The sequence below is a fragment of the Phacochoerus africanus genome, chromosome 3 (genome assembly GCF_016906955.1).
Source record: "Phacochoerus africanus isolate WHEZ1 chromosome 3, ROS_Pafr_v1, whole genome shotgun sequence".
In the NCBI taxonomy this organism is placed as follows: domain Eukaryota; kingdom Metazoa; phylum Chordata; class Mammalia; order Artiodactyla; family Suidae; genus Phacochoerus; species Phacochoerus africanus.
The window spans coordinates 95563451-95587136 of NC_062546.1; the positions used below are offsets into that span (position 1 = coordinate 95563451).

The 23686-nt window shown below is 49.2% G+C and overlaps 1 protein-coding gene and 1 pseudogene across 1 annotated transcript in view; one reads left to right on the plus strand and one right to left on the minus strand.

The window, feature by feature from the left end:
- The window catches only part of RALB (RAS like proto-oncogene B), a 49752-nt gene extending 41897 nt beyond the window's left edge, over nt 1-7855 (minus strand). Inside the window, exon 1 of the mRNA XM_047772178.1 lies at nt 7654-7855. The gene's annotated coding sequence lies outside the window, so the exon portion shown is untranslated. The remainder of the gene's footprint in view (nt 1-7653) is intronic.
- LOC125121935 (glycine cleavage system H protein, mitochondrial-like) lies at nt 2979-3580 on the plus strand (annotated as a pseudogene).
- Nucleotides 7856-23686: the final 15831 nt, after the last annotated feature.

Genomic DNA, 23686 nt, shown 5'->3' on the forward strand with positions numbered 1-23686 from the left:
TGGGAGAAAGTGAGCCACCATGTTGTGAGGAGTCCTATGGAGAAGCCCCTTGGTGAGGACTGAGGCCTCCAGCCAACAGCCATGTGAGTGCGCCATCTTGGAAGCAGACTCTCCAACACCAGTCAAGCCTGCAGATGACCACAGCCTCGGGAGAGACTCCGAACCAGAAGCACCCAGCCAAGCCACTCTCCAGTTCCTGAACTTCAGAAACTGTGATAGTAAATGTCTGTTGCCTTAAGCTGTGAAGTAGGGGGTAATTTATCACATCAGTAGAGGATTCATTCAAAAGACAAACTTTAGAAATAGCTATGCAGGAGGACCAAATTACTATACATCCTTCAACTCCTGCCGTTTACTAAGCAAAATTACCCAGCTTAGACTATTTTAATTTGGATCAAAACTAACTTAATATTATGTATGTCAATTCCCAATATAGTGGGCCTAAAATACATTGTATATAAACTTCCCACAAAGCATTAACAAAAGCAACAAAAGACAAAAATATGTTAGCAATTATCTATTAATGGCACCTTTTCCTGCATTTATATTTCAATTTTTAAAAAAGGAAAAACTCTGCCAAAGACTTGTCTACAACTACAACAGAGAACACTCAGGAAAATTACGGCAGTTTATTTTATCTTATCTTACTGTCTTTTCAGGGTCACACCCACAGCATATGGAAGTTCCCAAGCCAGAGGTCCAATCGGAGCTGCAGCCACTGGCCTACGCCACAACTATGGCCACACAGGATCCAAGCTGTGTCTGTGACCTACACCTCAGCTCACGGCAACACCAGATCCTTAACCCGCTGAGCAAGGCCAGGGATCAAAACTGAGTCCTCACGGATGCTAGTCAGATTCATTTCCACTGAGCCACCACGGGAATGCCAGTTACTCTTTTTTAGAGTAACATCAACTTGAACTTGAGACCTGGCTGGTATTCTGTAGTTGCTATTGTACCTTCCTGCTTTGACACTTGGCGTCCACATTCTCTACATCTTTCTCTCCACTCTCACCCATCCAAAAGCTTATTACACCCTCTTGCCTACCTGGCCTACTTTTGGGAACATCCAAGAACATGTACACATGCACATCCATACTTGTATTCCTAGGCACCAAAAAGAACTGAGGAGCCAAAGGACACAGCTCATGGTCAAATCTCCAAGGCCAGATATTTACCTGGCCTTAGTCAGATCAGTGGGTCTGTGCTGAGCAGACAGCTGATGCTCCACAAACACCAGTTTCCCTCCACCTCCTCACCCATCCCAGCCCCCTCTGCATGATGAAGGAAGAGTCCCATTTTCTCTTGAACTTGTTCACCTCTTCTTTCTTTCTTTTCTTTCTTTCCTTTTCTTTCTTTCTTTTCTTCCTTCCTTCCTTCCTTCTTTTTCTTTTCTTTTCTTTGCCATACCTGCTGCATATGGAAATTCCCAGACTAGGGATCAAATTGGAGCTGCAGCTGCCGTCCTACACCACAGCCACAGCAATCCAGGATCCTTAACCCACTGATCCAGGCCGGGGATCAAATCCGCACCCTCATGGATACTAGCCAGGTTCTTAACCTGCTGAACCACACTGGGAACTCCTCAGTCAGCTCTTTTATTCAGACTCTCCAGCAACATGCATTCGCTTTAGAAAAATATCCAAAGGGCTGTTTGTTTAGAAGTATAGGCAGCCCAGGATAATAATAATAAAAAAAGAATGTATGTATATGTATAACTGGGTTACTTTGCTATACAGCAGAAATTGACAGAACATTGCAAATCAACTATAATAAAAACAATTTTCTTTTAAGTACAGGCAGCCCCCAACTTATGATTCAACCTACAATTTTTCAACTTTATGATGGCTAAAACAAAGGTGATATGTATTCAGTAGAAACCATACTTCAGAGGTTGAATTTTAATATTTTCCTGGGCTAGCGATACATGGTAAGATCCTCTTGTGTTCACAAGACCTAAACAGACATTTCTCCAAAGATATACAGATGGCCCACTGGCATGTGAAAAGATGCTCAACATTGCTAATTATTAGAGAAATGCAAATCAAAAGTACAATGAGGTACCACCTCACACCAGCCAGAGTGGCCATCATCAAAAAGTCTACAAATAACAAATGCTGGAGAGAGTGTGGACAAAAGGGAACCCTCCTACACAGGGGGTGGGAATGTAAACTGGCACAACCACAATGGAAAACAGTATTGAGGGTCTTTAAAAAACTAATAATTGAGTTGCCATATGATCCAGCAATCCCACTCCTCGGCATAAATCCAGAGAAAACTCTAATTCAAAAAGACAGTTTGAGTTCCCATTGTGGTGCAGCAGGAACGAATCTGACTAGCAACCATGAGGTTGAAGGTTCGATCCCTGGCCTTGCTCAGTGGGTTAAGGATCCGGCATTGCTGTGAGCTGTAGTATAGGTCACAGATGCAACTCAGATCCCGGGTTGCTGTGGTTGTGGTGTAGGCCAGCAGCTCTAGGTCCGAATGGACCCCTAGCCCGGGAACGTCCCTGTGCTGCAGGTGTGGCCCTAAAAAGACAAAAGACAAAAAAAGAAACAAAAAACATTAGTCAAGGAGAGGTACTCTGAATGGAGGCAAAAAGACAGAACCTGTGAATGGATTTTAGCTGATATACATATATACATTTCTAATAAAAATTATCAGTATTGAGAATATCTTCCATTTAGTAGAATTTTTCTTCTCTTGTAGAAGGTATTTTCTTAATTAAAAACATTATAATCTATAGAGAAGAATTAACTGAAGACATCTACAATTTCAAATTTAACTGTAAAATGCAACTGTGAAACAGATTGCGGGCATTTTTTTGAAAAATTTAAACCATTAAGACCATATTGGAAACATACTTTTTCAGAAAAATGGTGTTAAAGACAGTTATGGCTAAGAAACCAATTAAATTATGTGGCTATGTACCAAAAAGGAAGGAAAAAAAAAAAAAAGACCGTTCGTCTGCAAACTTGATGCTGCGAGCGGGAGCGGCTCAGAGTGTGCAGGCTGCTGTCTCCAACCTACGTGCTGTCTCTGCGCCCACAGCGCACTGTCTGCACCGCCTGGGGGGCTGCGGATGGGCACAGTCCAGGAGCTGGACACCAGCCCCGCTCTGCTCTCTGTGGGAAAATTCACAGACAAACATGAATGGATAACAACAGAAAATGTCATTGGAACAGTGGGAATCAGCAATTTTGCAAAGGAAACTTTGCGAGATATTGTTTACTGCAGTCTGCCTGAGGTTGGGACAAAATTGAACAAACAAGAGAAGTTTGGTGCTTTGGAAAGTGTGAAAGCTGCCGGTGCACTCTATTCTCCTCTACCAGGAGAGGTAACTAAAATGAATGGAGCTCTAGCAGAAAATCCAGGACTTGTCAGCAGATCTTGTTATGAAGATGGCTGGCTGATCAAGATGACACTCGGTAACCCTTCAGAACTAGATGAACTAATGAGTGAAGAAACATATGAGAAATACAGAAAACCTATTGAGGAGTAAAGTGGAAGCCCTAAATAAACCAGTTTGAAACAACTTAATCTAGCATAGATGTCTTAAATTAGTGGTGGATAGATTTTTTTTTTTTTCTCTTTTTAGGGCTGCACCCCTGGGCATACGGAGTTCCCAGGCTAGGGGTCTAATCAGAGCTGTAGCCACTGGCCTACGCCACAGCCACAGCAACGCCAGATCCAAGCCTCCTCTTCGACCTACACCCACAGCTCATGGAGATGCCGGATCCTTAACCCACTGAGCAAGGCCAGGGATCGAACCGGCAACCTCATGGTTTCTAGTCGGATTCCCTTTTCTACTGGGCCATGATGGGAACTCCAGTGGTGGAGAGATTTTTAAAAAGCAACTTTTAGGAGTTCCCATCAGGCGTGGCTCAGTGGTTAATGAATCCGACTAGGAACAATGAGGTTGCAGGTTCGATCCCTGGCCTTGCTCAGTGGGTTAAGGATCCGGCATCACCATGAGCTGTGGTGTAGGTTGCAGACTCGGCTCAGATCCCTTGTTGCGGTGGCATGGTGTTGGCCGGCAGCGACAGCTCTGATTCAACCCCTAGCCTGAGAACCTCCATATGCCGTGGGAGTCGCCCAGGCAATGGCAAAAAAAGACAAAAAATAAATAAATAAATAAAAATAAAAAACAACCTTTAGCAAAAGAACCTACTTACAATGTTACCAGAAAAAATTACCACTTATCTTCCTAATGACCTCAGATAAACAGTATGCATCTTTTGCACAGCACCCTATGATTTTCAGGCTAGGCACCAGTTAGAGTATTCAGAATTCTTGAAATTATCTGTGGTAAAACTACTTATAAAATTACATAATTCAAGGATAACATCATTATCTTAAGCCTTATATATATATATATAATATTGTAACTTTCTTACAGCCATCCCTGGATTTGGGTTAAAGTACTTAATGAACTTCCCATTGGAAATAACTGGCTGTGGAAAAAAATTTTCGTTAGTTGCACAGTGTCAGTAAAGAACATTACTATCTTAATTTTACAATATACTGTGTTTGCTGGTGCTATTTTTATACAGTGAAGCAACAGCCTTGCAGAAACATAAGGAAAAGTTTAATAATAAAATATTCAACTTAAAAAAAAAAAAAAAAAGACAGTTCGTAGCAGTACTCTTCACAGTAGCCAAGACATGGAAACAACATAATTGTTCATCAACAGAGGAATGGATTAAGAAGATGTGGTATATACACAGTGGAATATTAGCCACAGAAAAGAATGAAATAATGCCCTCTGCAGCAATGAGAAGGACCTAGAGATTATCAGACTAAGTAAGCAAGCCAGAGAAAGACATTTATCATATGATATCACTTACATGTGGAATCTAAAATTTATACAAATGAACTTATTTACAAAACAGAAATAGATTCAGACATAGAGACCAAACTTATGGCTACCAAAGGAGATAGTGGTGGGGGAGACCAATGAATTGAGAATTTGGGGTTAAGAGATACACACTACTAAACATAAAAAGATAAAGAGAAAGGACCTACTGTAGAGCACAGGGAGCTATATTCAGTATCTTGTAATAACCTATATATATGTAAAAGTGAATCACTTTGCTGTGCACTTAAGACTCATACAAGACTGTAAATTAACTACAATTAAAAAAAAAAAAAAAAGCCCCAGCTCCCAGTCAGCCAGAGCTGATACACAGACAGTCCATACCCATGCAGCCAGTTTGTTTTCCACTCTGAGTACAGTATTCAGTAAGTTACATGAGATATTCAACACTTTATTATAAGATAGGCTTTAGGTTAGATGATCTTGCCCAACTAACTGGAGGCCAATCTGAGTGTTCTGAGCACATCTAAGGCAGGCCAGGCTAAGCCGTGAGCTTCCATAGATTGGGTGTAGTAAATGCATCTTTGACTTAATGATATTTTCAACCTATGATGATGGGTCTATCGGGACATAACCTCATTGTAAGTCAAGGAAAATCTGGACTCATAGCCCATGAAAAGTGGGATCCTTGCATACCACCCTGAGACCAGTCACACCAGAAGCCTTAGAAAAGCTCACCACCATCTCTCAGCACTGTTGTCACGTTGTCTCCCAATTTAGCTTTCGGAAAAGGTCTCCCAGGATGTTTCCAATGTGGTTAAGAATTCAGTAACTGAATGCCAAGAAATACTGTGGAACTGGGTGATGCAGCCCAGAGAATTCTCTCAACTCTCTGGCTTGAAAATCTCCAGAATCTCAAGCCATTTTCAGCTGAGGCAAGAACCTCGAAAAATTAAGGAAAGAAATTAGAACTCTTCCACTTCCTCCATCTCCTACCAAGACCCATTTAGGCCTCTAAACCTGGTTTTCCTGCATTTATGTGTCCAGGTCCCATATTCCTGAAAGACATATGATAACCAGACCTCCACTTTTTTTCCACACAAAATCCTGGCAAAGGCATAGGGAAATCTTGCTGACATCTCAGATCAGAATACCCACTGTTTCCGACGGGAAATAACATGAACAGAAAAGGAAGGAAAGGCCTAGATGTGGTCAGAAGGAGGCTAGCTGTCGCAACTTAAACCACACACAAGGGACAGGATTCCCTGGCCTCTTTTCCTCCCCTCCCTCCATCCCACCCCCCCTCTATCACAAAGAATACCTCAAACATTCCTTAATTCATTGAATCCTAACAAGTAGGCCAACCATTACCACCTTTTTTTTCTACAGCCATGGACTCTGCAACACAGAGAGGGGAAAACCAGGCTCACGATCACACCAGAGGAGTTCCCATTGTGGCTCAGCGGTAGCCAACCAGACTAGTATCCATGAGGATTTGGGTTCAATCCCTGGCCTCCCTCAGTGGATTAAGGACCCGGCACTGCTGTGAGCTGTGGTGTAGGTCCCGTGTTACTGTGGCTGTGGTGCAGACTGGCAGCTGTAGCTCTAATTCACCCCCTAGCCTGGGAACTTCCATATGCTACAGGTGCGGCTCTAAAAAGAAAAAAAAAAAAAGGAAAAAAATCACACCATGAATAAAGTTTCGGAACCTAGGTCTTCACACTTTGTACCCTGCTCTTCCCAATATTCACAGGTACTTTTCACTGTCACTCCGTATCAGAGAACTTTGAGATTCTACTTATATTGTTCCAGGTTTAAGGAAGATTGCCTTACATTGTTCTGAACTTTGATATCAGAGATCTTGCGGCTCTGCTTAAAAAAATATGGATCATTTACACATCTCAAAGATTCGCTAACCCCTCTGTTAATCAATGCCCTCTCTCCAGCCTCAAAACCTAACAACAAAAAATAAGGTTAGGAAACCAGGACAAAGCAGAAAGTTCAGGGTTCTACAGGGGTTAGAATCAAGTCACAACTAACTCCAATGAACCATCAGCCAAGTCTCCTCCTTGGCAATTCTACATCAGTCTGCTAGAACCTCTCTCCAGAAGATTCACCTGAGAGCAACATCAAGTCCCAAGGTTTCCAGTATTCACCTGAAAGTGGGCAGAGAATGGACACTGCTTCAACAAGTAGTCTGGGCGCAGCCACCTCTGCCGCTAGTCACGGATAACCTCACAGCCCTATCCGAGGGCAGGAAGAGGTGCTGAAGCCTGGACCCGGCTAACACGCAGGTCCTTGTGCTTCCTATCAGAGCCTCATCAGGGCCAGGCCCCCTTAGAAAGGAACTAGGGGTTGCGGGGGGGTGGAGCACTTCACACTCTTCTCCCAGACAGGAGCAAAAACAAACAGACCGAGCAACTTCCCTAACAGCGCCCCAGCACAATCCAAGTACAAGTTCTTAAGGCACGACTAAGTTTTTGCAACATTCACACCTCTCACCCTGACCGCAGCGGCGACGAAGGGCCTGAGGAAGTGGACCGTCCTTGGCTGGAGGCCCAAACGCGCAGGAAGTGGAGGCAGAGGCCATTTGCGGGAAAAGGGAAGGAGTGAACAGGGGGAGGCTGGGGCGCCGCCCCCATCTCCCTAGCCCCGCGGCTCTGGGAGGCCCCCCCCCAATCCTGGCCCAAGCGGGGCTGCAGCCCTCGGGTCGCCCTCCCGCCACAGCCTGGCGCGGAGCCGGGGGCAAGGGCCACCCAGCCCTGGGCGCGCACCCACTTCCCCAGAGCGCGCCCCACCTCGCCCGGAGGGGCCCGCCCGGGCGCAGGAACCCTTACCTTGGACCTTCCCGCGCCTCCTGGCCGTCCGCACCGGACCCCCCGCCCTTAAACCCGCCCCGCCCGCTCCTTCGCCTCTGCCGGGGGCTGGACCCCAGCCGCACCCCACCGATTTGTCATTGAGTTGCCGGCTCGCTTCCCCACCCCCCGAGCGCGCGCCCGGCGTCGCCAAGGCAACCCTGTCCCTCGAGAGCGCGCCCTGCCTTCAGCTCCTCACCCCCGGCCCCCGGCGGCCGCGCCCATCGAGAGCTTATTATCCAATCCGAAGGGGAGGTTCCAAGCCTTGGGCGGGTGGGGGAGGAGTCTTCGCCAATGAGAAGCCGTCTCGGGGAGGGGGAAGGGGCGGAATCGGCACGCCGGCCCCGCCCAACTCCTTTCCTGCTTTCCGCGGCGGACGCGGTGCACGTGACCGCTGCTGCAGTGAAGGAATCCTGAGCCGGTCTGGGGACTCTGGGTGTGGCGGGCGGAAGGGTGCTCTAGTTTTGGGCTTAGGTCAGGGCGAGGCCAAAGCCGTAGAAAGCAGAAGGGAAGGACAGATCTGATACAGAGAAACCGAAGTAAATTGTGATGTGTCCGGGAGGCCGTCGTGACGCCGGCCGGGGGCTCCCGTAGGCGGGATCTCCGCTTACCACCACGACGCGTTTGGCTGATGACATCCTATTAGTAGTAATGGGGTTGCTAATGCCTAGCAATAACTTAGCCCAGCTCACGTACAAGGGCCAGAAGCTTGAGCCCATCCTGGATGCAGGAAGTTCACTGAGGAAGCTCATGGCCGGAAGGTGTTTCACCCACAGTACGTCCCTATCATGATCCGAAACCCGGGAACTTCTCATTTCTATCCAAATAGGGTTTGGGTTGATTTTCCTAACTGCCCCTTCCTAGAGCTGAATCCTACCCCTACTCCACTTTGCCTAGGCAGAATTTATGGCCCCACTGACGCCGATACAACCTCATGGCTCGTCAAACACTATATGGCAATTAATTGTTTAAATGCCTGCCTCTATAACCTCTAGGGATGGAAGCCATCTCTTGTTCAATTCGATATCCACAGCAGCTAGCACTGTGTAATTAATTCTTTCCTTGTTGATAATTATACATCAGGGTGCTGCATGTATTACAGGAAAAGCTTTGTACTCTTATTAAATCGCTGTGTATAAGCAACTAACAGATCCAGACCCTCTACCAAGAGCAATATCAAAAAGCACAGAAGCATTAACTTAGTTTTAAGTAACAGGCTTATCAAAGACCATGTCACCAGACTCTGCTAGTTTAGCCTAGGATCTTAAGTATTCTGTTTGACCTTCCCCATATACATTAAAGACTTATATTGCCTGCTAAGTATATGAGAAACTGCTGGTACTGTTAAGGGAGAAGGTAGGAGGCTCCTCAGAAAGGAAGTTCTCCAGTATGAATGACCTAGAAGGGGAATCAGATGAAAATCTATTCCTATGGATAACGATTAAGTGCACAGGTTTGGAATCAGGAAGCAGAGGTTTAAAGGAGGGCTCTGCCATAGAACTAACAGTGTCTTAATTAGAAAGTTAACCACTGCAGGCCTTGGTTTCCCCAACTGCCCAACAGGAGCAGCACCTGCGCACTGCAGGTGTGATGATTTACATGCAATGACATATAAAGCACTTGGCGTAGTGCTGGGAACTTGATGGGTGCTCAACAAACATTAGCTTCCATTGTGTTGCCACCCAAAGCCGAGATGGACACGAGCTTATTATAACCACCTAGGGAGAGCATTTCCTCCCACTACAGCACCGTGTATGGCCTGGTAAAAAGGACACGCTGTGGCAATGCCATTTGATCAAATGCAAGTTCAGACCTGGGAAGGGCTTACTGCAGCCTGCCCTAACGAAACGGACAGGTTAGGGAACAGCATCAGGGCCCTGGATGACCACCAGCATTTTCCTGTCCCCATACCCCTAGGACCTACAGCAGTCACAGGTGGTTTTCTTACCATTCCTGGGGTGTATAACTGCCATTCCTATGACTAGTAACAGGGCGCATTAGGTCTCAAAAATGATGCCCTTACTCTCCACATCCCATCCCCACCCAACCACCCGCCTACCTGCCTCAGCCCTCCCCACCCCCCACCCAGGGATTCCACTGGGACTCGGCCAAGAGGGTCATCTGTTCAGCTCTTGCACATGCCAGACCCTAGCTAAGTGAGGCTGTCTCAGAGGGGACTGGCAGGGCACTTGGAAGAGTTGTCTCACAAAGGACACAGACCCGGAACATATCCCCATCTGGGGATGAACCACAGCCTCTGGGACTGCTCCTGTCAGATCTCAGAGGACACCCTTGTCTGCTGAGCTTCTCCTGAAGGAACTCTGACCCCTGCAGAGCAGCAGCCTGAACAGCAAGAATACAAGAGCCCCAGCAGGACCCTGTAAGGTCGCTCTAACCCGCTGCAGCTGTAGAAACAACATACTAGATGCTTGCTCCTTCAAAAGTACTGACTGAGTATTGAGTGAGTCTTGACTGCTGTTTGGCGAATATTTCCACTTCTCTTTCCTGGGCCCTAGACAGTCTTGAACTTCTAGCTCCCTGTAGATGGGTGACTCTATGGGACCCAATGACTTGGAAGCAGACATGATACACAAATCATTTGGGGGTGGGAGAATTTATCTGTCCATGGGAGACCCTTCAGAGCTCTCATCTGCATGGTATGGTACTGGGAACGTTTGGGGACCCCATCAGCCTGGGCCCCTGCAATGAACACAGTGCCCCCCATACCCCAGCCCCGGCCCACCACTAACCTGTGACAGACATTTATGTGATTGAGAAACAAACTCTGTGATTTGAAGATACTAAGATTTGGAAGTCTTTTGTTGCTGCTGCACAGCTTAGCCTGCTCTGACTGATGTCAGGCCCTAATGGGTACCAAGCAAGGGATATGGTGGTGGCTAACTCAGACAAGAGAACCAACAGACAAGCAACTAGGTCGTTACAAATTGTGTGCCATTACAAGTGACTTTAGGAGTTCCTGTTGTGGTTCAGCGGGTTAAGAACTATATAACATCCATGAGGATATGGGTTTGATCCCTGACCAGCTTGTGGCAATGTCAGATCCTTGTAAAGGACCTGACATTGCCACAAGCTGCACTGTAGTTCGCAGACATGGCTCAGATCCCACGTTGCTGTGGCTGTGGTGTAGGCTGGCAGCTATAGCTCCAGTTGGATCCCCAGCCCAGGAACCTCTTCATGCCATGGGTGCGGACTTACAAAAAAAAAAAAAAGAAGAAGAAGAAGAAAGAAAGAAAGACCACCCTGGCTATTGTGTGGAGAGTGGCCTGTAAGGGGCAAATGTGGGAGTGGACGTGGACATTGAAAGGCTGTTCAGGGGGTCCAAGCAAAGTGGGGCCCACAGGGGCAGAGCCTGGCAGTGTTGTAATCTGCCCTTGGTTAATTGGAGATCTGGGGAGATTGCAGAAGGAAGGGAGCAAAAGCACTGAAGACTAAACAGAAGGTCCTTCTGCCAATCCCAGCGGCTGGAAGTTGGGACCTCTGGAGGTGCTTTGACCCCAGGAGATAGGTGCTCAAAAGCCAGGCAGAACAGGGGAGGATGTGAGAGGGCAGCTGGCCAATTTCCTAGAACATCAGCCAGCATATGAGACTTGCTCCCAGGAGCTGGCAGGATGATATAAATAGACGGTATTATTAGAAAGAGTCTGACAAGCTCCAATTATCCCTGCAGGCATTTGATACTTGGTGACCATCTGGATTAGAAAAAAGAGGGGGGTAGTTCTCGTTGTGGCTCAGCGGTAACAAATGTGACTAGTGTCCATGAGGTCGCGGGTTCCATCCCTGGCCTCACTCAGTGGGTTAAGGATCAGGCATTGCCATGAGCTGTGGTGTAGGTCATGGACATGGCTCAGATCCCACATTGCTGTGGCTATGATGTTGTCCAGCAGCTGCCTAGCCTTTTCCATATGCTGCAGGTGCAGCCCTAGAAAGGAAAGAAAGAGAAAGAAAGAAAGAAAGAAAGAAAGAAAGAAAGAAAGAAAGAAAGAAAGAAAGAAAGAAAGAAAGAAAGAAGGAAGGAAGGAAGGAAGGAAGGAAGGAAGGAAGGAAGGAAGGAAGGAAGGAAGGAAGGAAGGAAGGAAAGAGGGGGAGCCACCGACCTACAGATGAAAAGAAGCCATTCTTACCTACCAATGGTTATAGGGAGAATCCACTATAAACAGCAAGACTCCTTAGAGTTCTTCTTGGTCATCTCCCTCTCTGTTTCTCCAGCCCTCAGTGTCCAGCACTTCCTGCCAGCTCCTCCTGTTCTCAGGAACAGCCTCATGGGTTCATCCCCACATAAGAATAAAGGGCTAAAGACAGCTCAGTGGGTACCCACTCCTTCCTGGGCATTTGCATCATCCGAAACTGAAACTTGAGGTCTTAGGCTAGGGGAAGGATTTAGGGGAGGACCAGAGATCTTTTTTTTGAGGGGGGGCACACCTGCAGCATATGGAAGTTCCTGGGCCAGGGGTCAAATCAGAGCTGCAGCTGCCAGCCTATACCACAGCCACAGTAACGCCAGATCCGTGCCATATCTGTGACCTACATCGCAGCTCATGGCAATGCCAGATCCCCGATCCACTGCAAACCCACACTGTCACAGACATTGTGTCAGGCTCTTAACCCACTGAACCACAATGGGAACTCTGAGGACCGGAGGTCTTTTAACGCACACTACTAGGATAGAGTGACTTTTCCCTTCCTGGCTGGGGCTGGCAAAGGTTCAGACTCCTGAGTTCTCACCCAAGGCACCAGGTAAGGGTGATACTTTCTTGGAGCCTCCCCAAAGCCTGGGGAATATCCCTCTGCCTTCCTTTCTTGCAGCCTCTTGCTGGCAGCTACCAAGAAAAGCGCTGGCGCTTTCTTATTCCCAGCCATATTCCGGCTCTTGACTTTGGTGCTCGATTATTTATGGCCACTTGAAAAAGACTTACTGGGCCCTTTCTCAACCACTTTCTGCTAAGTGTTTTATTGAGAGCTTCTCTCTCTCCGTTACTCCCTTTCTATGTCATCTCACCAGCCCCAGCCAGGCAGCAGGAACTAACCAGATATTCCCAGGAATTGTTCTTCTGGGAAAGCAGAGGCCCACGTCATTAGCTAGAGAATGAGCTTTCTTCTTCTAAAAGAAATTAATCAACTTGGGTAACACATTAGAAATAAATGAGGAGTTCCTGTTGTGGCTCAGTGGTAATGAACCCAACTAGTATCCATGAGGACTCGGGGTCGATCCCTGGCCTCACTCAGTGAGTTAAAGATCCTACCTTGTCGTGAGCTGTGGTGTAGATGGTAGCTGAGGCTTGGATCTCGAGCCCAAGTTGTGTGTCTGTGGTGCAGGCCAGCAGCTGCAGCTCCAATTCTACCCTTAGCCTGGGAACTTCCATATGCCACAGGTGAAGCCCTAAAAAGACAAGAAAGAAAGGAAGGAAGGAAGAGAGAGAGAGAGAGAGAGAAAGGAAGGAAGAAAGAAGGAAAGAATTCCTCTCTGAGTTCCCTGGTGGCCTAGCAGTTAAGGATCAGGTGTTGTCACTGCTGCCTGGCCTGGGAACTTTCGCATGCCACTGGTAAGACTTCCCCCCACCCCACAAAAAGATTCCTTTCTGTTTTGAAGTGTTGAATGAGCCGCACTTATCTTTCTGCCGTCATAGTTTACCAAGAATCATCTCCATGAAATGAGGACAAGTCTATCCTGTCATTAAGTAATAAGTCTTCATTATGGCTATGCCCCACCCCTTGCCAGCTCACGTTCTCCTCGTCCAACTTCATGGACACCCATGCTCAGTGCTTCCAAAAATCTGCAGGGTACACCACTTCCAGGTAACCAGATAAAAACCCTGCAGGGTGGCAGCGGCAAAGCCCTGGCTTGTGATATAAAATGAAATTTGAGTGTCTGGATGCTGTGCTGAACGCTCTCCAACATGAAATATTACCCCGTCTCTCCAGAAGCCAGCCCCATCCAAGAGCATGAAAACACCCCTCCTCTCTCCCTGCCAGTGTGTTCTCCTGACCGCATTGCGAGGTCTTCCCCGGATGCTGCCTCGGCCTCAAAGGTGCCAGACTCAGCCACCACGCACCAACCCTGCCTTCTTGGTGCCTCGACTCCATTGCTCCTCAGACCCCAGAGCTCCTGAGGGTCCCATCTCAGCCACCTGTCCTTCCCTGAGGGCCCATATCACCCACCCAGTGCCTGCTGATGACACCCAACCAGAGCTGGGTCCCCCACCCAGACGTTCTTCTGATCTTGAGATTCATGTCACCCAATGAGTCAGAGTCCAGCTGTCAGCACCTGGGCAGGCAGACAGACAGATAAAAAGGACAGGACACGAAAGCCTGAGTTAGGAAGGCAGATGAGGAAAGAAGGTGATGTTGGCTGTGCAGGGGAACCAACTTTGCCACCCCAAAATGTGTCTCTCTGGAGTTCCCTGGTGGCTCAGTGGGTTAAGGATCCAGCATTGTCATTGCTACAGCTCGGGTCGCTGCTATGGCAAGGGTTTGATCCCTGGTCCAGGATTTCTGTAAGGCGCACCCCCCCCCAAAAAAAAAAAAAAAAAAGTTTCTCTTTGGCCTACAGATTATTTTGGATTATTTTGAGCTGAACACAATGAAGGCCCAAAGACCCAGGAGGAACCTTTGACCCTCCTCCTAACTGCCTGAAAGAATTTAGATGGAGGACCTGTTTCAGGAAAATATCATTATAGATTATCATAATATCATGAGTACCAGCCATGATGGACCAGGCAGAATTAGCAAGGCCTAGGTTATCATCGAGGACTTCTGGGTCCCAATGTCACTGCACAGCCCAGCAAACATTTGTTTTCTAAACATCCTCTCATTTCATCTTCCTGTGAATTGTCTTCCTCACCTTTTTTTTTTTTTTTTTCCTTCATTTTACAGCTGTACCTGCAGTGTATGGAAGTTCTGAGCCAGGAGTCAAATCAGAGCTGCATCTGCAACCTACACCACAGCCACAGCGACACCAGATCCAAGCCGCCTCTGTGACCCATGCTGCAGCTGCAGCAATGATGGATCCTTAACCCACTGAGTGAGGCCAGGGATCGAACCCACCTCTTCAGGGGCACCATGAGGCACAATGGACATTCCTCTTCCTTGCCGTCAATAGCCCCCAGCCCCTCCCCCCACTTCAGAGGGCAGATAAGCCTCAACTGCCTGACTTCTCCGTGGGCCCCGTATTATTAGGGAGCCCCTGTACATAGGTAATGAACTTTGATTTCTCCTATTAGTCTGTCCCGTGTCCATTTAATTCTTAGACCAGCCAAAAGAACTGAGACGAGCCAAGGCAAGTTCTTCCTCCCCAGCATCTGAGGGCCTTTCTCGGGCCTGTGTTGTGCAGACTGCCCTTTGCTCTCTCGTGATCCCCACAGCAGCCCATGGCACTGCTATTCCTCACCTTATAGATGAGGACCCTGGGCCTCGGGGGCCCACAGGGCACAGAGGACCAAGGGGCAAAAGCCTGAGGTCAAGCCTAGGTCTGGAGCTGGGCCTTGACTAGCTCTGCTCTTGGCCTAGTGCAGCCAGAACCATCCTTGCAGCCTCCCAGTGAAGTCCAGGCCCCCGGGTTTTTAGTCACCACCTGCCTGCTTCTCGAGGCTGATTCCAGCTCCTCTGGAGAAGGTGAGGGGGCCTGCATTTCAGCCTTGGCCTCAAGCTGCCACCCTGCCACCCTTATCCCTGCCCTCAGCCAATCACCATAAACACCAACCCTTCCCCGCTCCATGATTTTTTAAATTAGCAACACTTTTTAGGGGGAGGGGATACACCTACAGCAGGTGGCGGTTCCAAGGCCAGGGAATGAACCCAAATCACGGCAGTGACAACGCCAGATCCTTAACTGCTATGCTACCAGAGAAATCCATTAACACCGTTTTTTGTGGGGTTTTTTTGTTTGTTTTTGTTTTTTGTTTTCTGCATTTTAGAGCCACACCCATAGCATATGGAAGCTCCAGGCTAAGGGTTGGATCAGAGCTATAGCTGCCAGCCTTCGTCACAGCCGCAGCCAACTCCAGATCATCAGCCCACTGAGCGAGGTCAGGGATCAAACCCACATCCTCATGGATAACCCACTGAGCCACAATGTGAACTTCAGCAACACCTTTTAAAAATGTGTTTTGTTTTTCTTTTTAAAATAGATCTCTTTCCTGCATGAGCTCCAGAGAGCAGGTCAAGGCTAAAGGGTCAGAGGTCTGAGGAATGTGAGGTGGCCAGTGGGGGATAAGGGGCCCCTGAGCCAGGAGAGTTTCTGATTTGGAAAGAAAGCAAAACTATTATAAGTGGAGTCTCACCCCTGCCCTCCCAACCCCTAGTCCCTCCTCCAAAAGCAAGACCACCCAGACATTAAAATTCACATCTCTGGGAGTTCCCATCGTGGTGCGTTGGAAACAAACCCAACTAGTATCCATGAGGATGTAGGTTCAATCCCTGACCTCTCTCAGTGGGTCATAGACCTGGCACTGCTGTGAGCTATGGTGTAGGTCACAGATACAGCTTGGATCTGGTATTGCTGTGGCTGTGGTGTAGGCCAGCAGCTGTAGCTCCGATTTGACCCCTAGCCTGGGAACTTCCATGTGCCAGGGGTTCAGCCCTAAAAAAATAAGCAGAAAAAAAATTCATGTCTCTGGGATGGGGACTGGATAACCATCCCCTTTTCTGCAATACATTTTTCTGTAGAGTTGTGATTCCTTATCATGCCAAGAAATGTGGCGGAAGGGAGTAAAATTAAAGTAACAGTGAGGTTAGTATGGCCCCCAGGGGTGGGAAAAAGCTGCATCCTCTTTAGGTTCCCCCGAGGCAGGGCCCCACTGGGAAAACTCCAGAAGGACAGAGTGGCTAGGGCCACACTCCTGGGACATCCTGGCACAACCCATACAGGTGGCAGATCCAGTCATAATAGTCGGGGCCATACATGGCAGGAAGCAGTCTACTTCAGCCCCGTGGTGCCAAGAGAAGGCCCAGTGGCCAGAGGTGGATTCCTGCTCTCTCTCCTGGGGGACCTGCTCCTGCCTGCCCTCACTGCAGACAGAGAGGAGATGAGGCCCAGAGCTGAAGAGGCCACAGGATGAGTCCGCTCAGCAGGTCAGATGGGCACCCTGCCAGGTCCTGTGCCAAGCAATTTATAACAGCATCTCGGCATCTTTCATGCCCTACTGTCTTAAGAGGGAGGTACAGGAGTTCCCATTAAAACAAATCTAACATCCATGAGGATGTGAGTTGGATCCCTGGCCTCGTTCAGTGAGTTGGTGATCCAGCGTTGACATGAGCTGTGGTGTAGATCACAGACACGGCTTAGATTTGGTGTTGCTGTGGCTGTGGTGTAGGCTGGCAGCTGTAGCTCCAAACTGACCCCTAGCCTGGGAACTTCCACATGCCCTGGGTGCGGCCCTAAAAAAAAAAAGAACAAAAAAGAGGGAGGTGTAATTTCCTATTAACAGGTAGGTCAGGCAGGTTGAGAGGCAGAACAGGCCTCAAACCAGATGTGCCTGATGATGAAAAACACACCCTTTATCCCAGTCCCATGGCTGCAAGGCTGTGTGACCTTGGACAAGTCACCTCCCCTCTCTAAACCTGGGTTTTCTCTATCTGGTGATGGTCTCAGGTCTGTGCTGAGCACCAGCTATGGCAGAGCTCTGCCAGGCCCCAGCTTTCAGGAAAGAGTGCCATCCTGTATTCTCACCCCTCTCCTCGGGCAGCTGGCCCAGGTGGAGGCCAAACCTTCGGCAGAGCCAGCTCAGTCCCCTGCTGTTGTGGCTCCTCTGGACTCCTGGCCCCCTAGTGCTCCAGCTCCCATCTCATCACAGCCTGAAGCCTGTTCCAGGAACTCCCTTGGAGAAGTGGCTGCTGCCTAAACGGCGAGGCTAGAGAATCTCTCCCCAGATCTCCTGGTGCTGAAACACAGGAACACGGATCCTTGGTTCACCAGGTCATATCTGATGGCTGTCATTAGCCTCTCACACTTAAATATTAATTCCTCTGATCCCTCCCACAGCTGAGATGTTATACATCAAAGGGCCCATTACAGGGTTTGATCCTTAGTAAGCCTCGGAACCTGTTAATTAACGGATGGATGGATGGATGGATGGTTGGAGGATAGATGGGTGGATGGATGGATGGATAGATGAGTAGATGAGTGGATGGTTGGGTGGGTACACAGATGGCTGGGTAGAATAGGTAGATGGATAGGTGGGTGGGTAGATGAGTGGGTGGGTGAGTGGATGGTTGGGTGGATTGATGGATGGATGGGTGGGCGGGTGGATGGCTGGGTGGATGAGTGGGTGAGTGAGTGGATGGATGGGTGAGTGGGTGGGAGGATGAATAAGGGGATGGTTCGAGATATAGGATTAGGAGAGCCATTCACAACTGGGGATGCCCCGAGGTAGGTGCGAGGTGGTGGACACAGGAGCAGGTACTTGGCGGCCAGAGGGCCTAGAGGCCCTGAGACTACAGGCAGGCCATGGCGAGATACGTGCAGAAACAGCCTGCCAGATCTGGAACACAAACCTTCAAGGTGTTGACAGCACCCATCTCCCACAGCAGGCTCTGCATGGAACGCAGAGCAGTGTCAGGCACATGGCCCATTTTACTCCATCTGGTAATTAGGGCCCCACTGTCAGACTGATCAGCTCACATTGGGTAGTGGTTTGACCCAGGGCCACCTCGTGTGTCTCAGCAGAGCTGTGACAGGCTGGGCCCAGGCCCTGATGACCAATGTCTGTGGCAGGCCTGGCTCTGCCTGAGGCCAGCAGGCCCTGACCAGGAGCACCCAGAGCACCATCCACTGGCCCCTCTCCCAGTGGACAAAGCCTCAAGGCTACTAAGGTTGCCACATCAACCGGAGATGCAATGTTGGGAACATATTTATACTATAAATTCTTCATTGATGATCTGAAATTCAAAATCATTTGGGCATCTGGAGTTCCCTGGTGGCCTGGAGGTTAAGGGTCTGGTATTGTCTCTGCCATGGGTTGGGTCTCTGCTGTGGCATGGGTTCCATTCCTGGCCCAGGAACAGCCAAAAAAAAAAAAAAAGAACAAGATGCCAAATTGAATTTTTCTTTTGGCCACACCCTCAGCATGAAGAAGTTCTTGGGCCAGGGATCAAACCTGAGCCACAGCTGTGACAATGCCAGACCCTTAACCCTTTGTGCCACCAGGGAACTCCCAAGGCATCTTGTATTTTTATTTGCGAAATCTGACAAAACAACCCAAGCCCAGGGTCTCTGGATGGGCAAACTGCAGCAGCCCACACCAACCAACGTTGTCAGAGCCCAGCTGCAAGGCTGGCTGAGAAGGGAGGCCAGAGGAGCAGGCCAGACAAATGGCTCCAGACAGAGCCCCCCCGCCCAAACACACACCTCCAAAGCATGCAAGCAGCCCCCCAGCAAGGACGGCTGCGGGCTCCAATGAGATGGCATGTAGCAGCGCTACCCCTCGAGGAGGTGGGCAGCGGGGAGGCACCCCTCTGGGGCTTCCCCGATCCCACCCCTCCTCTACCACCCCTCCTCCATGACTCATCCTCTCAGATTGTCTATACACTTCACCACTGATTCCACAGCACCTTGAATTCTGCTGCTGTCCTGTGGCTAGAGGACCCCCAGCTGAAATCATAAGACCCCTCAGACTGAGTGCCCAATGCTACAACTCAGCCCAACACCCTGCAGCCAGCTCTCACTCAGAATGTAAAGTTGATCGAAATCCTGGCCTGCCACAGACAGCCCAGCCCCCTGGGGTGCTGTATGGCCTGAGCCTCAGTTTTCCTTTTTTTTCTTTTTTGGCCACCCCTCAGCATATGGAGTCTTTGGGCCAGGGATCAGATCCAAGCCTCAGTTGTGACCTACACCAAAGCTGTGGCAATGCTGGATATTTTAACTCACCGTGCCAAGCCGGGGGTCAAACCTGCATCCTGGTGCTTCAGCAATGCTGCCAATCCTGTTGAGCCACAGGAGGAACTTCCAAGCCTCAGTTTTCTTGTCTGTAAGCGGAGTGAGCTCACAGAGCAGGCTGGGGAGATTCAATAACACAATACAGAGAGTTTGCTGCCATTTGGGCCTGTAGGAGCCCCTTGGTCCACATCCATTTCCTTGATTTTGTTTTGTTTTGAGTTAATTTTTTTTTAATTGTGATAAAATACACAACATAAAACTCACCATTTCACCCCCTCCCCTTTTTTTTTTGTCTTTTTAGGGACACACCCGTAGCACATGGAGGTTCCCAGGCTAGGGGTCGAATCAGAGCTGTAGCCACTGGCCTATGCCACAGCCACAGCAACTCGAGATCTGAGCCGCATCTGCAAACTAAACCACAGCTCATGGCAACGCCAGATCCTTAACCCACTGAGCAAGGCCAGGGATCAAACCTGTGTCTTCATGGATGCTAGTCAGATTCCTTTCCGCTGAGCCACGATAGGAACTCCTCAACCATTTTTAAGTGCACTTTCAAGGGCCTTAATTACATTCCAGTTGCTATGTAACCATTACTACCCTCCTTCTCCAGAACCTTCTCACCTTCCCAAATTGAAATTCTTTATTTATTTATTTATTTATTTATTTATTTTGTCTTTTTGCCATTTCTTGCGCCGCTCCTGCGGCACTTGGAGGTTCCCAGGCTAGGGGTCGAATCGGAGCTGTAGCCACCAGCCTACGCCAGAGCCACAGCAACACAGGATCCGAGCCTCCTCTTCAACCTACACCACAGCTCATGGTGATGCTGGATCCTTAACCCACTGAGCAAGGGCAGGGATCGAAGCCGCAACCTCATGGTTCCTAGTAGGATTCGTTAACCACAGCACCACGACGGGAACTCCCCAAATTGAAATTCTGTACGTTAAATAATTCCCCATACCTTCTCCACCCCCGCGCCCCAGCACCTGGGGATCAGCATGAATCTGACTCTTCTAGAGACCGCATGTAAATGCAGCCATACGGTGTCTGTCTTTTGGTGACTGGCTTATTTCACTTCACTTAAAGTCCTTGAGGTTCATCCACACTGTAGCCTATGTCAGAATTCCACCCCGCTACCTTTTTAAAAATTTTTTTGGCCTGATGTGCAGTGGCTCGATGTGGAATCTCAGTTCCGAGGCCAGAGATCGAACCTGGGCCACAGCAGTGAAAGCGCTGAATCCTAACCATTAGACCACCAAGGAACTCCCAGAATTTCCTTTGTTTTTCGGCTGAACAATATTCTGTTATATGTATAAAACATTTGGGTTATGCATTCACCCTTCAATGGATAATGCTACTAGGGGCATGGACATGCCCTAGCTCTTTGAGATCCTGCTTCCAAATCTTTAGGGTTTATACACAGGAGTAGAGCTGCAATCACATAGAGTTCTATGTTTACCTTCTTGAGGAAGCTCCATGCGTTCTTCCACAATGGCTGCACCATTTTACGTTCACGCCAACTATGCACAAGATTCCAGTTTCTCCACATCCTCGCCAAGACTTATTTTCTGTTTTTGTTTGTTTGTTTTGTTTTGTTTTAGGACCACACCCCTGGCATATGGAGGTTCCCAGGCTAGGGGTCAAATCAGAGCAGCAGCTGCCAGCCTATACCACAGACACAGCAACATCCCAATCCGAGCCGCATCTGTGACCTAGGCCACAGCTTGCAGCAACACCAGATCCTTAGCCCACTGAACAAGTTCAGGTGTGGAATCCACATCCTCACAGACACTAGGTTGGGTTCTTAACCCACTGAGCCACAATGGAAACTCTTATTTTCTGCTTTTTCATAGTAGCCATCCTAAGAGGTGTGAGGTGGCTGTTCCCCCATTTCTGGACCCTGCTTCTAACAGGTGATCTGTGAAACCTGTGAACTGGATTCTGGCCTGAGCTTTGGTTCTTTGGTTTCCTGGGAGGAAAACGGGCTCTTTTCCTTCGTGGCGGGGACCTTGGGCCTGTGGCTCCCAGGGGTTATTTACAGAGGGGGCCACCTCAGGCCACCCTTCTGGGCAGGCTCAGGAAGGGCCCTTTCTGGGAGCAGTGGGGAGAGGGTGGGCACAGGGCATGGGATCCCCGTGGCTTTCCCTGCAAGAGCACAGAGCTGACACAGGGCCAAGGACAAGCAGCCGTGACTGAGGGAATCAGGGGACCCTTAGTGGCAGCTTCCCCTCCAGCTCTCTGCACTGACTTTGCCGCCGCTGTTCTGGGTTCCCAGTAAAAAGCCTTCCCCTCTCCCCTGAGGCTGGGCTCCCATGGCCCCACCCAAAGAGACACTGTCACCAAAACTCCCTGACTCAGAAGCCACCCTCTCACCAACCCAGCAGCATACACAGCAGAAGGCAGGCCCCCTGAGGCTGGGATGTGGAAATGGTAAGCTCTGATGGAGGAAAGGCCTGGAATGATCCAGAACTAGACGGGGAGGCAGGCCAGGGTATATCCAGCTGTTCCTCCCATCCAGGGAAATTTAACAGGGCTTGGAGTCACAGAGGCCTGGATTCAAATCACAGCCCCATCAGCACATCCTGTGTGACCCTGGGTAAGCCCCTTGGCCTCTCTGAGCTGCTTCTCTCCCATGAGGCTGAAAATGCCTGAATCACAGGGGTTTGATTCAATCTGGGCCCCACTGGCCCGCCACTCTTGCGTGCAGACTCTGCCCTCCTCCCCTCCCCATCTGCAGCCGCTGAAACTCCACATACATTCAGACCTTCTAGAAGGAACAAAGCACTAGATGAAAAGGATAACGGCCTCCCTTTTCCGACTGGGGCTGGCTTGTTCTTAAGGGAAAAAACAACCCCCCTGTAGCATCACCTCCTTTGTGTTTGGGTCTCAGGAAACAATGAGTGGTGGGCGGTTTCCTTTCCGGACCTGCCCCTCTTCTTCCCGAAATTCCCCAATGGCGGCCAAGCTGTGATAAGAAAAGTCAGCTATTTCCAGCAAGAGGCCAGCTCAGATCACAGGCGGTAGAATAGAGGCAACGCCTCTCCTGCGCACCGCCCCCCTCCACTTTCAAGACAGATCACCTGAGCCACACACCCATCAGCACACTGGTGACCTCCTGGAAAGTGCTGGATCAGGTACCCTGTGGGGGGTGAGCTGGTCACCTCCTCCTGGGCTTGTGGCTCCTGCCCCTCTCAAATCCTGGGCTTCAAAATCATGGGGGGGTGTGGACCCCAGAGATCCTGGCACTCAGTAGGCACATCACATCAGGGTGATGTCTTGACCACACACTACTTGCCAGGCACCATGCTGGGTATGAGGACACCCTTGTGGGCACAGGGATGGCAACTCTGGGGGGAGCAAGAGGCCAAAGTTGCCCTCCTCCCATCCCCCTGCACTGCTGGTGCTCAAATTTCTCCACCCTCTGCTCGCTTGAAACTGAGGGAGGAGCGACAGCAGAGCCAAGTCCAGAAAGGAGCCGGTGCCATGAAGCAGAGAGTCAGGTCGTTGGGTGCATGGTTTGACTTCAACTCTGAATGCAAGTGTTGACTTAAAAAAAGTCACAACCTGAAAGGTGAGGGTTAGGTTTTATTGGGGAGGAGGGTGAATTAGGGATTCAGCTCGGAGAAACAGCATCTCAGGTAGCCTTGAAAAAAACCCCCGCTCTGAGGAGGCAAGGGGGGGGGGCTAGGATGTGTGAGTTTTGCCAGTAAGAACAAAAGACTTACAAATGACCAGATTTGGAGAAAAAGATTTATAGAAAATCAGTTTCTATGGGAAGATGTCAGGGCCTGGCCTTACTGGAATGACTCCATTGACAGGCACCTCAGCTGTGGGCCAGTCTTGTTTCTTTCCTGAGTCTCCTCAGGGCTCACTGACCCACCCTTGGGAGTGGCTGTTCTCACAATGACCGTGACATCTTTTGTTTTGTCAACTTAACTGCAGCCCAGGAGGCAGTATCTCAGATAGCTCTGAAATACTGCCCTGAGAGGAAAGGGGAAATATCTAGATATAAATCATAAAGATGAAGGGGGAGGTGCATGCAGCCTGGCACACATTTTGCAGAAGTCTGCTGCTGGTCTTGTGAAGGTTGATACTAGTCACAGACATTAGTCATTGTTGATGGATTTT